Consider the following 12,049-nt stretch of genomic DNA (forward strand, 5'->3'; position numbering starts at 1 on the left):
AACAGCAACAAATCTACTGGAAAGTGAAAAAAAAACCAAATTGATAATGACACAAATATATTTTTGGAATAGATATAACAATACATTTTTATTAGTTTCTGTGTCTAAGGCCAAGTCATTTTTTTATTGCATTTTGGTATTTAGTTTTTTTACCTAGGTCTACATTGTCTTGTGTGTCTTGTGTCTGTCTTGCTACTACAACCAAGAAATTTCCTGAATATGGGATGAAATAAAGTTCTAACCCACCTGTGTCAAAGTGGTGACCCGGGGGCCAAATCTGGGCCGCCACATCATTTTGTGTGGCCCAGGAAAGTCAATCAATAGTGCCAACTTTCTGTTTTAGGATCAAATTAAAATGAAGAGTATAGATGTATATTAAATTTCCTGATTTTCCCCCTTTTAAATCATTAATTGTAATTTTTAATCCATTTTTTCTGTTTTTAGTTCAAAAATCATTTTGTAAAATCAAAAAATATATTATAAAAAAGCTAAAATAAACATTGTTTTAGATCTATAAAAAACTGAATAATCAGGGCTTTTAATCCAGTTCTTTTAATCCATTTATTTAAAAAAAATCTAAATATTATATCTAAAATGGTCCGGCCCACGTGAAATCGAGTTGACGTTAAAGCGGCCCGCGAACCAACCCGAGTCTGACACCCTTGTGTTAAACTATTTTCTGTAACAAAAATACGACGTGCATTTTGACAACTTATTAGCAGAGTAAAATTGCATTTTTTGTCATTTTCTCCAGAAAATTCGACACCGCTACGTCTATACCGAAGCAGACTGGTCAACTAAATCCCCAAACGGAGCTTAAAAATGCATTGACGTCACATTTAATGCCAACATAGCCTTGCGCCATCTAAGAAAAATAATAACCTCCGTCTAATTATTGCCCTCTACTTTCCGTACTCGCGCTTTAGTTCTCAGGAGAACCCGGCGCGGTAAATGTCAGAAGAGTGAGATATCAAGAGACGTCTTCTTTGATCAACACCCCCCCTCAACATTAGCATGTACCTCGTTGCTCTCCTGCTTTCGCTTTCAGTCAAAAGCGAGCTGGCCATCAGCAATTCCGGGATCTCCCCTGAGGGGGCCTCACCCAGGTAAGACTGCAGGTGCTTGTGAAAACTTTCATCGCTAATGAGCGTGGCGCCAGAAGAAGAAAAGTATCTTCCCAAGGATAGATTGGAGCTTTACTGTTCCCCTCTGCAAAGCTATCACCTTGATTAAAAAAGTGATGATTTAGCCCAAAGACCTTTTCAGTCCCTTTTGAGACTTGATCCCTTAGAGGAGTGCGCCAGAACCTTCATCATACTCGTTTGGTTAAATTAATTTCAAGATCCTATCATCCACAAAAAGATTTAGAGAGCTAGGAAGCAGTTCCCAGTTGCTATCTGATTGGGTTTCTTCCGTTTTCACGCATACAATGCAATGTTACTAGTTATCTCCTTAGAAAAAATAGAGAGCAATGCTACTTATATTAGGTAGGGTATATATTTACTTCTGTTGTTCTGTTGTCAACCCAAAAATGCATTAAGTTTTTCCAAAAGATACCTAAAAAACAGTGGCGGTCCGTGCATTTTCTCGTAGCGCCTTCAACGGGTAAAATCCACTTCCTAGCAGCATTTAATGATCTTGAAAATGGCTTTAAATCTACACAACAATATATTGGCTTGTGCAGCTCGCTACAGATACAGTTTGGTAGCTCTGGCTAATCACTAGCCAATCATAGTTGGTGAAAGCGATGACGTATCCCTACGCCTGCGACAAGGCATTGTGGTGTTGCCAACTCGAAATCTGATTAGTTAAAGCAACAGTCTTATCGACGCTTGTTTAATGCAGCAGAGCCTGCAGAACTGATTGTGAAGGCCTTGAGGCAGATTTCTGACCATGGCAACAAATAATGGCTGAAATGTGATTGGTTAAATGCTTCAATATGAAAACACACATCTGAAAGCAGTGCAACCAGAGGAAAAAGCAATGAAAGGAAGCTAACAGACCATTTGGAATTATTTAATAAGTATTGATGGACAAAATATAATATATGACTCAGATATTTCTTAGGCCAGCAGAGAAGGCCTTGAAGGCCCTGACGGCCCGCCACTGGGTTTCTTCCATTTTCACGCATACAATGCAATGTTACTAGTTATCTCCTTAGTAAAAATAGCCAGCAATGCTACTTATATTAGGTAGCATATACTATACTTGATGATATATTTACTTTTTTTGTTGTTCCTTTCTCCCTGTCACCCAAAAAATCATTTAGATTTTCCAAAAGATACCTAAAAACAAGAAAACGGTTCAAATCATCACAATATTTTATACTTTGTCAGACTTGCTGATTATATCATTTTTGTTTGAGTTCTAAAACTGTCTGGCATTATGCAAAAGTGATGTTTTGATTGAATGTTTAGAAAAGTTGACAGACTGTAGAAGGTGAGAAAATGTGCAACCCTAGCCGCCATTTTTATGAGCGCTGGTGTTTGACTGCCCGGTCTGGAAAAAGTCCAAATTCACAGGCCGGTGCCACTTAATTAGCTGGGCCCCGCAACGAGACGGCTGGGTCACATGGGTCCAATTTGGGCGACTATAAAGTCCGCCTTGAGTATCGACGTGAATATTTACGTGGCGGCTTGATCGAGGTGCGAGACTTTTAAGTTTCACAAAGCGGAAAGAAACAAGAGTTCAATGAAAAGAGGGGACCCTTAAAAAAAAAGCCAGAGAATCGATCCAGATGTGGAACAGATACAGTATTCTGCGGTGGCAATCCAGATGTGCCAATCCCATTAAATCCCTTTGTTTGTATTCGAAAATTGTTCAACAATTTCAAAACATGGAAGTCATAAGGGTGCATTCAATTATGAGACAAAATGCTATGTAGATTTTAAATTAAATTCACTTCACTTCCCTTGCATCTATGGCCCAAGTTGTTCGGCTAACGGAATATTCCTGGTTTGACTTTTTGGTCCGAATGAAAATATGAGCGGTCATTAACTGACCGTACCCGATGACCCGATGCGAACCGTGACGCCAAAGCTGACGGTGGCGTGCACACGCGTGGCGTGCGCCCTAACTGTTTTCCTCCCTCCTGTTTCTTTTCTGTTATGTCTGTGGAGGGAGGCTGCTCCTCTCCTACCACAGTGTGTGTGTGTGTGTGACCCAGCCACAACCTCCTGACCTTGGCCCCTTTCCGACACAACGCAAGTCGGGTCTCAGCTGCTCCACGAGCCCGACGTCACTCAATGCGAGCTCTACAAACACGGAAATGAATACCTGTCAACTTGTACATTTTCACCCTATTTTATACGTTTTTAGATCAAATTGCGTACGCCGTATAACAACTTATGTCCAGGATTTTTTTGAGTACGTTTTTTTGTAAAACAGGTCCCGTTTTACCCATTTGGGCAGTTTTTTATAGATATAAAACAATGTTGATTTTAGCTTTTTTTATATATATTTTTAGATTTTACAAAATGATTTTTGAATTAAAAACACAGAAAAAAGGATTAAAAAATGACAATTATTGATTTACAAGAGGAAAATCAGGAAATGTAATATACATCTATACTTCATTTTAATTTGATTCTAAAACACAAAGTCGGCACTCATGATTTACTTTCCCGGGCCACAAAAAAATTATGCGGCGGGCCAGATTTGGCCCCCGGGCCGCCACTTTGACACCTGTTCTATGTCATCATATGTTACAACTAAAATAAAAATGTTCGATATTGCAAGGTTTTTCGTGATTTTATGGCTCACCTTTGATTGATTTAATGATATCTACACATTCAAAACATAAATGTGTGAGTAGACTGGACGTCACATTTTAAATGTCGAGCACAGAATTTGGAAACAGTTAAACAAATCCAGTAGGCTGAGAAAGTGAAAGCAATGGCGCCTGTGAGTCACGTTTGCCAGGCTGCGAAATATACTCTCTCGCACTTCAAAAACCACTTAATTATAATTTTTCAGTTTTTGTTTTTTAATGATTACTTTTGAAAACCCTGCAATCCAATGAAACCGCGAAACGTGAACGGCGTAGTAGCGAGGGACAACTATTTTGGCGGAAGGTTGTTATTGTTTATTAGAAAACACAAGAATATTACAAAAAAATACATGCATTAAACAAATATACCAAAATTGTACGTTACGGTAAACTGCTTTAAAACGGAATGAAAAGTTTCTAGTCTCTTGGTCTCCAAAAAAACGAGTATTTTTCTTGCCCCTCCCCCTTCTAGCCTTAGCGCCTTTCACTTTGGTGCCGTGTAGAACATTCCTAAAACCAGACGTCCTTGACAAGGTGTCTAACTATAGGTGACAAACCCTCCAGACTGCCGCTCATACTTCTGTACGTACTTGTGTGTACGTGTACAAGAGTGTGTGAGTGTGTGAGTGTGTGTGTGTGTGTGTGTTGAGTTTTGAGGGGCCACACTTTTGGCAGTTGTATTAACATGTTAGAAATGTCTACAAACACCTCATCAGTCTTTGCCTTTTCTGTGAAACATTGCTGGTGTCACTCAAAAAAAGTTTTTTTTTGTAAAGGGATTTTCCAAACAAACTCATTAAATCAACCGTTGTTGTTTTTTTAAACCAACAAATCAATGTTATTGTATTAGTTTCATAGTTGTACTTAATTATAAAACTTATTCACAGCCTGTTATCATTGTGGAACATTTTTCAGTACGCAAGAATATCATTTGATATCTTACAGCACACGGGTCAAAGTGGCGGCCCGGGGGCCAAATCTGGCCCGCCGCATCATTTTGTGTGGCCCGGGAAAGTCAATCATGAGTGCCGACTTTCTGTTTTAGAATCAAATTAAAATGAAGAGTATAGATGTATATTAAATTTCCTGATTTCCCCCCTTTTAAATCAATAATTGTCATTTTTTAATCCATTTTTTCTGTGTTTTTCATTCAAAAATCATTTTGTAAAATCTAAAAACATATTTTAAAAAAGCTAAAATAAACATTGTTTTAGATCTATAAAAAACTGAATATTCAGGGCTTTTAATCCAGTTCTTTTAATCAGTTTATTAAAAAAAAATCAAAATATTATATCTAAAATGATCTAGCCCACGTGAAATCAAGTTGACATTAAAGCGGCCCGCGAACCAACCCGAGTCTGACACCTCATGTGGCTACAAAATAAAATGCTCTTAAATTCCAGGAAAGATTTCAGAAAATCTAGCAGGTGAGCGTGTAGAAAACCATCTCATATTCTCTTAACACAATAAAGATCTGGCTGAAATAAGATCCTCAGTGGTCCGAAGAACAAGAAAAACGCACTGATGTGGAAACGCAATCTAGTGTGACGAAAGACTGCTTGAAACATTTTTTAGTGGACACAAAACAGCAAGTGGCGCCCAAGAAACCAGAGTCCAGGTGATATCGTCTCAAAAATGCAAAGCGCAATACGATTCTTTTCAGCTGTTGCGGTAAATTGATTTTTGGGGGAAAGGCACGTCTTAAAGTTGAAAGCAAAAACGGGACCAAACTAAAAGAAATTGTTGAAATCTCTTCCCAATCATAGCAAAAAAAAGCGAGAGGGGAGCGGCGACTCAAGAAAAGGGCGAGACGACCTTCTTCTGGTTGCGAATTACGGGTGTGATGTGGTCAAATTCCCACAGAGACTCTGCGTCTACTTCAAAAGCTTGGTCGTACGCAGCCTGAATACTGACAAGTGCCATCCAGACACTTAAGAGAGCCATGAAAAATAATAAAATAAATTAAGACTCACGGTACACTCGCGGGAATTGTCGTTTAAAACCAACACGGATTTCAAAATGGAGTCCTGCACGAGAATTATTTGTGATTATTATTATTATGACAGCGACACGAGCAGGAAAACTCGTCGGGAGATATTTAATACCGAGTTTACATCTGTACTACGAGAATTGTTAGTGGTCATATTAACCATAGCAGGACAGCAACATGCTAATATATGGTTAAAAAAAACTTGTTGGGAAATTTAATACCTATTTTACATCTGTACTAAGAGAATTGTTAATATTCTAACATGGTTAGACTAAACATAGCAGGATAAAAAAATGCTAATATATGGTTAAAAAAAGTTGTCGGGACATTTAATACCTATTTTACATCTGTACTAAAAGAATTGTTAATATTCTAACATGGTCATATTAACCATAACAGGATAGCAAAATGCTAATATATGGTTAAAAAAAACTTGTCGGGACATTTAATACCTATTTTACATCTGTACTACAAGAATTGTTAATATTCTAACATGGTCATATTAACCATAGCAGGATAGCAACATGCTAAAATATGGTTAAAAAATATTAATGGCCGATTTTGTTAACTTGCTTTTTTCTAGTCGGCATTGCATGACTTCATAATTGATTTAATTTTAATAAATGAATAGATTCAGAACTGTCTAAAATGTACATCGCGACCTAAGTAAGATTCTACTATAATTTATAATTTTTTTATGGCTGCAAAATATATGCAGAAAGGTAGGAATGTATCATAAATGAATATATTTACGTATGCTTTGTCAAAAACTTTGTACCTCATTTTGATGAATCACAATCATGTTTTGATGTGCGTTTGACCGCATCCCTCTGGATTATTTTTTAAAAAAACACTATGCAGCTCTAAATTGTTGCCATTATGTTTGAAAATTAGTTATTAAAGTTGTGTTGGAAAAAGTATATGTTCGAAATGCATCCATAATGAATGAGATGGCAACGTTATGGATTGGAATTGAATCAAATACGGAGGTCGTTGGAGACTCCAAACTCGAGGGTACCGTCTTCGTTATTTTTGAACGCTTAAACAACGCTTGAAGTGTTTTGCCAAAAAAACAAAACAAAAAATCCAGTTTTGTCACATCTGGGCATTCTCACAGGAGCTTTGCGCTATTTGCATTTTGAAAAATTACAGTCTGGTCACATTTAAGTTATTTCAGATTCCGTTGTGGGTTTTTCCTTTCTTTAACCGAGAGTAGCAACGCTTTAGTCCGTCTGCACAAAATGGGAATATATTTCAAATAAAAACACGGCGGCAAGCTCCAAATTTTGCAAGGCATTCCCAAAATATCAACAAATGAATCATGAATATTCCTCATTGCTGCTTCATTAGTTATTATTTTGGAAAAGGCAACACAAGCATTGCTGGCATTTGAAAAATAACGTGGAATGAAGAGAAATCTGGAAATGACAGTCTTTTTAAAAAATCTTTTAAAAAATAGGCCAAAGCACCAAAGGCAAATTCCTGAAATGATGGAACAGATGGGGAGCAAAGGTCAAGGTTTGAGGTGCAAAGGTCACCGCAACCATTTTCAATAAAGACCTCCTGTGAACAAGTAGCTTTTTTTTGCACAAAAAAATTAACACGCCTTTGAATCAATCCGAGTTTCTGAAACGGCGTCGACAAACGAAGCGAAATCCAAAAAAAAAAAACACTCCATCGAATCCTGCCACGTTTTACAACAAAGCATCCTCAAAGGCAGATTTTCGAATGACCTGGCAACCCTACCTGTTATCATCCCTAATGATTTCCTCATCAATCTTTCTACCGTATTCGATTTAAACTTCACGCCAAGTAAAAAATCCAAGTTGGCACATTTTCCCCATTTAATTTTTCCTTAGAATAAAAGCCTCGAGGGTGAAATTTAAACGAAAGGGGGCTTCGGGAGAAAGCTGTCACTTTAAGCCATAAAGTCTTGCTATAAAAAGTCCCCCCCAATAAAAATGACAGCTGCAGCCCTTTTCTTTCAAAAGGGGGAGCAAAGGCATCACACCAGGAACACAAAACTGGACGGCAATAAAAGACAAACTTGGCCAAATGCTTTTTGCCGGCGTAACTTCATGAGCCTTCTTTGCGCCACCACACCCCCACAAGTACTCCTCCCAGAAGATAGACGCCCTCTCCCCGTATTAGTTTTGTTCCTGAGTTACAGGCAGAAAAAGGAATGTCACAAATGTATTCCTCTAAACCAGGGGTAGGGAACCTATGGCTCGGGAGCCACATGTGGCTCTTTTGATGGGTGCATCTGGCTCTTCGCTAACCTGTGAGCTAAAATATGGACTGATATTACATTTAGAACTGCTTTAATCTTCTTTCTTTTTTGCTTTAATCTTCTTTTTTTGCAGTAAACTCTTCTGGAATGCATCCTCCTTGATTAGCAACAGCATAAGAATCTTTTTTTTTTTAATGCATTTTTTCCACTTTAAAAGTGGTGAAATTACAACAACAAAATTGAAAAGGCATTTGTTTACATGTATGTATTTTGACTTTTAAATTCGTAGTATGGCTCACAAGGAATAAGATTGGAAAATATGAATTGTTTGTGGCTGTCTTCGTCAAAAAGGTTCCCGACCCCTGCTCTAAACACACACACACAATTTAAAAAATCCCACTTTCTGTATAAGAATGTCTAGTTGAGTGTTGGTATATCTCCCCAAATTTTAAAAAAAAAGCATCACACCGGGACTAATGTAGTGTAAAATTTGATTACAGACTAAAGTCCTCATTAGCAGGTGATAAAAGAAGTTGTTGGGGAACGCGGGTGTGCGCCAAAAAGTACTGTTTTTCTGCTATTGAGTCAGAAAGTGTTTTGCTTTACACTCAAAAAAAGAAGAAAGAAAAAAACAAGGCAGGTATTGTGACGCTGGATGTGACCTTGATTTTATTCGAGTCATTTAAAATCTGTGTAAACCATTTCTAAAACATCGCAGATGTAAATTGAGTATGGAATAAAGTTGTTTTTTTTCAATGGTTTTGCTGTTTTTGTGACACTAGTTTCAGGGCGAGCGGTGGATAAGTGGTTAGCGTGTTGGCCTGATGGATCTGGGGTACTGGGTTCGAGCCCAAGTCGGTACTGCTGTGTGTGTTCTCTTAGGGATGACGTGGGTTTTCTGCGGGTACTCCAGTTTCCACCCACGTTCCGAAAAAAATGGATGCAAAACTAATTGTATGCTAGGTATGAATGATTGGTGGTTTGTCTTATTGTGCCTTTTGATTGGCTGGCCATCGATTCAGTCAGATGGGATAGGCTGCGGCACCCCGTGCGACTCTTGTGAAGATAAGCGGTTCAGAAAATGAATGAATGAATGAATAGTTTCGGGGTTTTGAAGCTGGATTTTCAAATACGGTGCATAAATTGTCATAAATTGAAATGAATGCCTCATTACCAAATTGTTTATTACAAGTCTAAATAATTCTGAGTGCGCATTATGGCAGAAATACGGAATTAATAATCAGTTTGACAGCAACTCAAACAATATCAGAGTAATAAATGAGACACTGGCAAAAATGTCAAGAAGGATAGCACAGCGTTTGCAGTTGAAATGTACCATTTTTGAAGCGATGTTCGCATATGGCTCACAAAATAAGATTTTTATTATTTATGTCTATATAGCTTAACGTCAAATAAAGTATGTGAAGCACTTGGAGGAATTGATAGCGGGATCAAGAGGCAATCAGTATACAAAAGTAGCCTAAATAGCTCTGGGAAAATGTTGCTATCACGCTAACTAAACGCCATACTTGTAAAATTGCCACTTTCAATGGTTGCGTGTCAACATTCTTAATCCCGGATGACAGATAATCACACTGAATGAGCGGCTAAGCCAGGGGTCGGGAACCTTTTTGACAGAGGCAGCTATAAAACAATTCATATTTTCAAATATTATTCCTTGAGAGCCATATTCGAAATTTAAAAGTCAAAATACATGCAAATGTGTGGCATTTTTTAGTCATATCACCACTTTTAAAGTACAAAATGGGACGGAATTATTTTGCCAACATTGTTACGCTCTTGCTAAACAATGACTATCAATGAGTATGCAAAAAAAAAGTGGAAAAAAAAGTCAAAGTGCCAACCGAATGCTCCTATTGGTGCGTTCGAGACTAAGTTCAATTACCAGCGGTTTACATATTTGACCTCACATTTTAGCGGACAGCCATAAGAACCCATCAAAACAGCCACATATGGCTCTGGAGCCACACATGCACTTATCAAAAGGGTACACGGTCGATTGGTCGCCGTCTTTTGGTCGCCGTCTTTTGGTCGCCGTCTTTTGGTCGCCGTCTTTTGGTCGCCGTCTTTTGGTCGCCATCTTTTGGTCGTCGATCTTTTGGTCGTCGATCTTTTGGTCGTCGGTCTTTTGGTCGTCGGTCTTTTGGTCGCCAGTCTTTTGGTCGCCCGTTGTCGCGGTCCGGGCGACCAAAAGACCGCGACCAAAAGACGGCGACCAAAAGACCGGCGACCAAAAGACGGCGACCAAAAGACCGGCGACCAAAAGGCCGGCGATCATAAGACGACCACCAAAAGACGGCGACCAAAAGACGGCGACCAATAGACGGCGACCAATCGACTGCTCACCTATCAAAAGAGCCACACGTGGCTCTCGAGCCACAGCTTTCCCCATCCCTGGTCTAATCAATACATCCAAGGATTCCGTAGATAACGGCGTCCTTGAAAAAGGCAATTAACACATCGGACGCGGCAAATGGACCTTCGATGGCCCAAGTTAAAATAGAAATAGCAATATTACAAGCGGACGATGAGTGCCGTGAAAACCATAAATGTGCTGATCCAGCACGTGGCACGCCGCGGCGGGGCTCGAGGGGAAAAGACGTCAAACCCGACTCTAATGCGCATCGATCATCAAACGTGGCTCTCACGTATTCTGCATCGTTCTTACATATCCTGACAGGCATCCAGATGGACTACTTTGATAAAACTAACGACTGTGTACGTATACACAATCACGCACATGGGCACACTTCTAAGAAGTCATGCCTTCCCCCCCCCCCAAAAAAAATGAGGGGGCGTGGGATGGTGTCATCAAACTGTAACCGAAGAAAGCCGGGCCGAGTCTGGCAAGTCGGCGTAAATGTCGGCGATGCGTCGAGGTGTAACGTGACGCCTTTCGTGAAAGAGCGGCAGACAAAATAACAGGGCTGACCTACTACGCCGCTAAGCTGCGTCACCCCTGCAAGGGACAAGGGTCACTTTTGAGAAGTGGACAGTATAGCACGCCGCTTTAATGATTTACAATGCACGCAAGTATGGAAGCTTGGAGTGCATGAAGCGCACTGAAGCAAAAAGGAAAAACGATAAATACATTAGGGATGTCCCATGATATGCGTATTTTTTGCAGGTGATTCGGAGTCGGAGGCGCCTGATTTGGAGATTCTGACCATACCGAGTCCCGATCTGGTACTTGGGAAATGTATTAAGTTTGGGTAGAAAAGTACAATATCCAGTGTCTTTTGTGCAGGGATTTCAACAAAATTGATATTTTTTAAAAAAATAAATATCGCAAATTTTCTGCAGTGGTGCAGCAACAAATTAAGGTTGCAAGCAAATTGATTAAACAATATTTTTTTTCCAAAAATTAACATATACTAGGTCATCCAATGGCATAAATTGAGCTATTTTTTGACATTTACTTTTTGGACTGCAATGTTTGTTTCAATAGTGTCAATAATAAATAAATATGCTGCAAATGTGTTACTTGTTAACTCATTAACTGCCATTGCCAGTGATCATATTTCACCGCCATTGACGGCATCTAATCCAATTTGACACATTTCCCAGTCCAACTGGATTGGACGTCCCTCGCCGTCATTGGCAACTAATGAGTTTATACCATAAAATGTAAGGCAATAAATATTAAAAATCCATCTTTTTCTTACAACGCGATGGGGCCCAATTTCTGATCGGGAACATCCCTAATACAAACACCACCTACTGAACTTTACAAATGCAATTCCTCACTAATTCACTGTAAATTCTAAACTTTCCAATTTGACTGGCAACTCTTTTATAAATAATCCGTCTTTTGCAGCACAACCTTCAAACTTGTAACGATCCTTGACATTGATTGACACATTTCACGACATCAAATCAAATACTGCACATCTATATAATCCACTTTAGTGCGACATAAACAATTATTGGACATGTTTTCCCTTTGTTCTCGACTGTTAGTCGTTAAATAACCAAACTTTGCCCCAACAACATCAACAACTTGTGTAAACAACACAACAAACCGGCATTTCCGCACGTA

The 12,049-nt window shown here is 39.0% G+C and overlaps 1 protein-coding gene across 6 annotated transcripts in view; it reads right to left on the bottom strand.

Moving 5' to 3' along the window:
• The window catches only part of rxraa (retinoid X receptor, alpha a), a 112,216-nt gene that overhangs the window by 58,615 nt on the left and 41,552 nt on the right, over positions 1-12,049 (bottom strand). The window lies entirely within an intron of this gene.

This window comes from Stigmatopora argus, chromosome 16 (assembly GCF_051989625.1).
Source record: "Stigmatopora argus isolate UIUO_Sarg chromosome 16, RoL_Sarg_1.0, whole genome shotgun sequence".
NCBI classification, from domain to species: domain Eukaryota; kingdom Metazoa; phylum Chordata; class Actinopteri; order Syngnathiformes; family Syngnathidae; genus Stigmatopora; species Stigmatopora argus.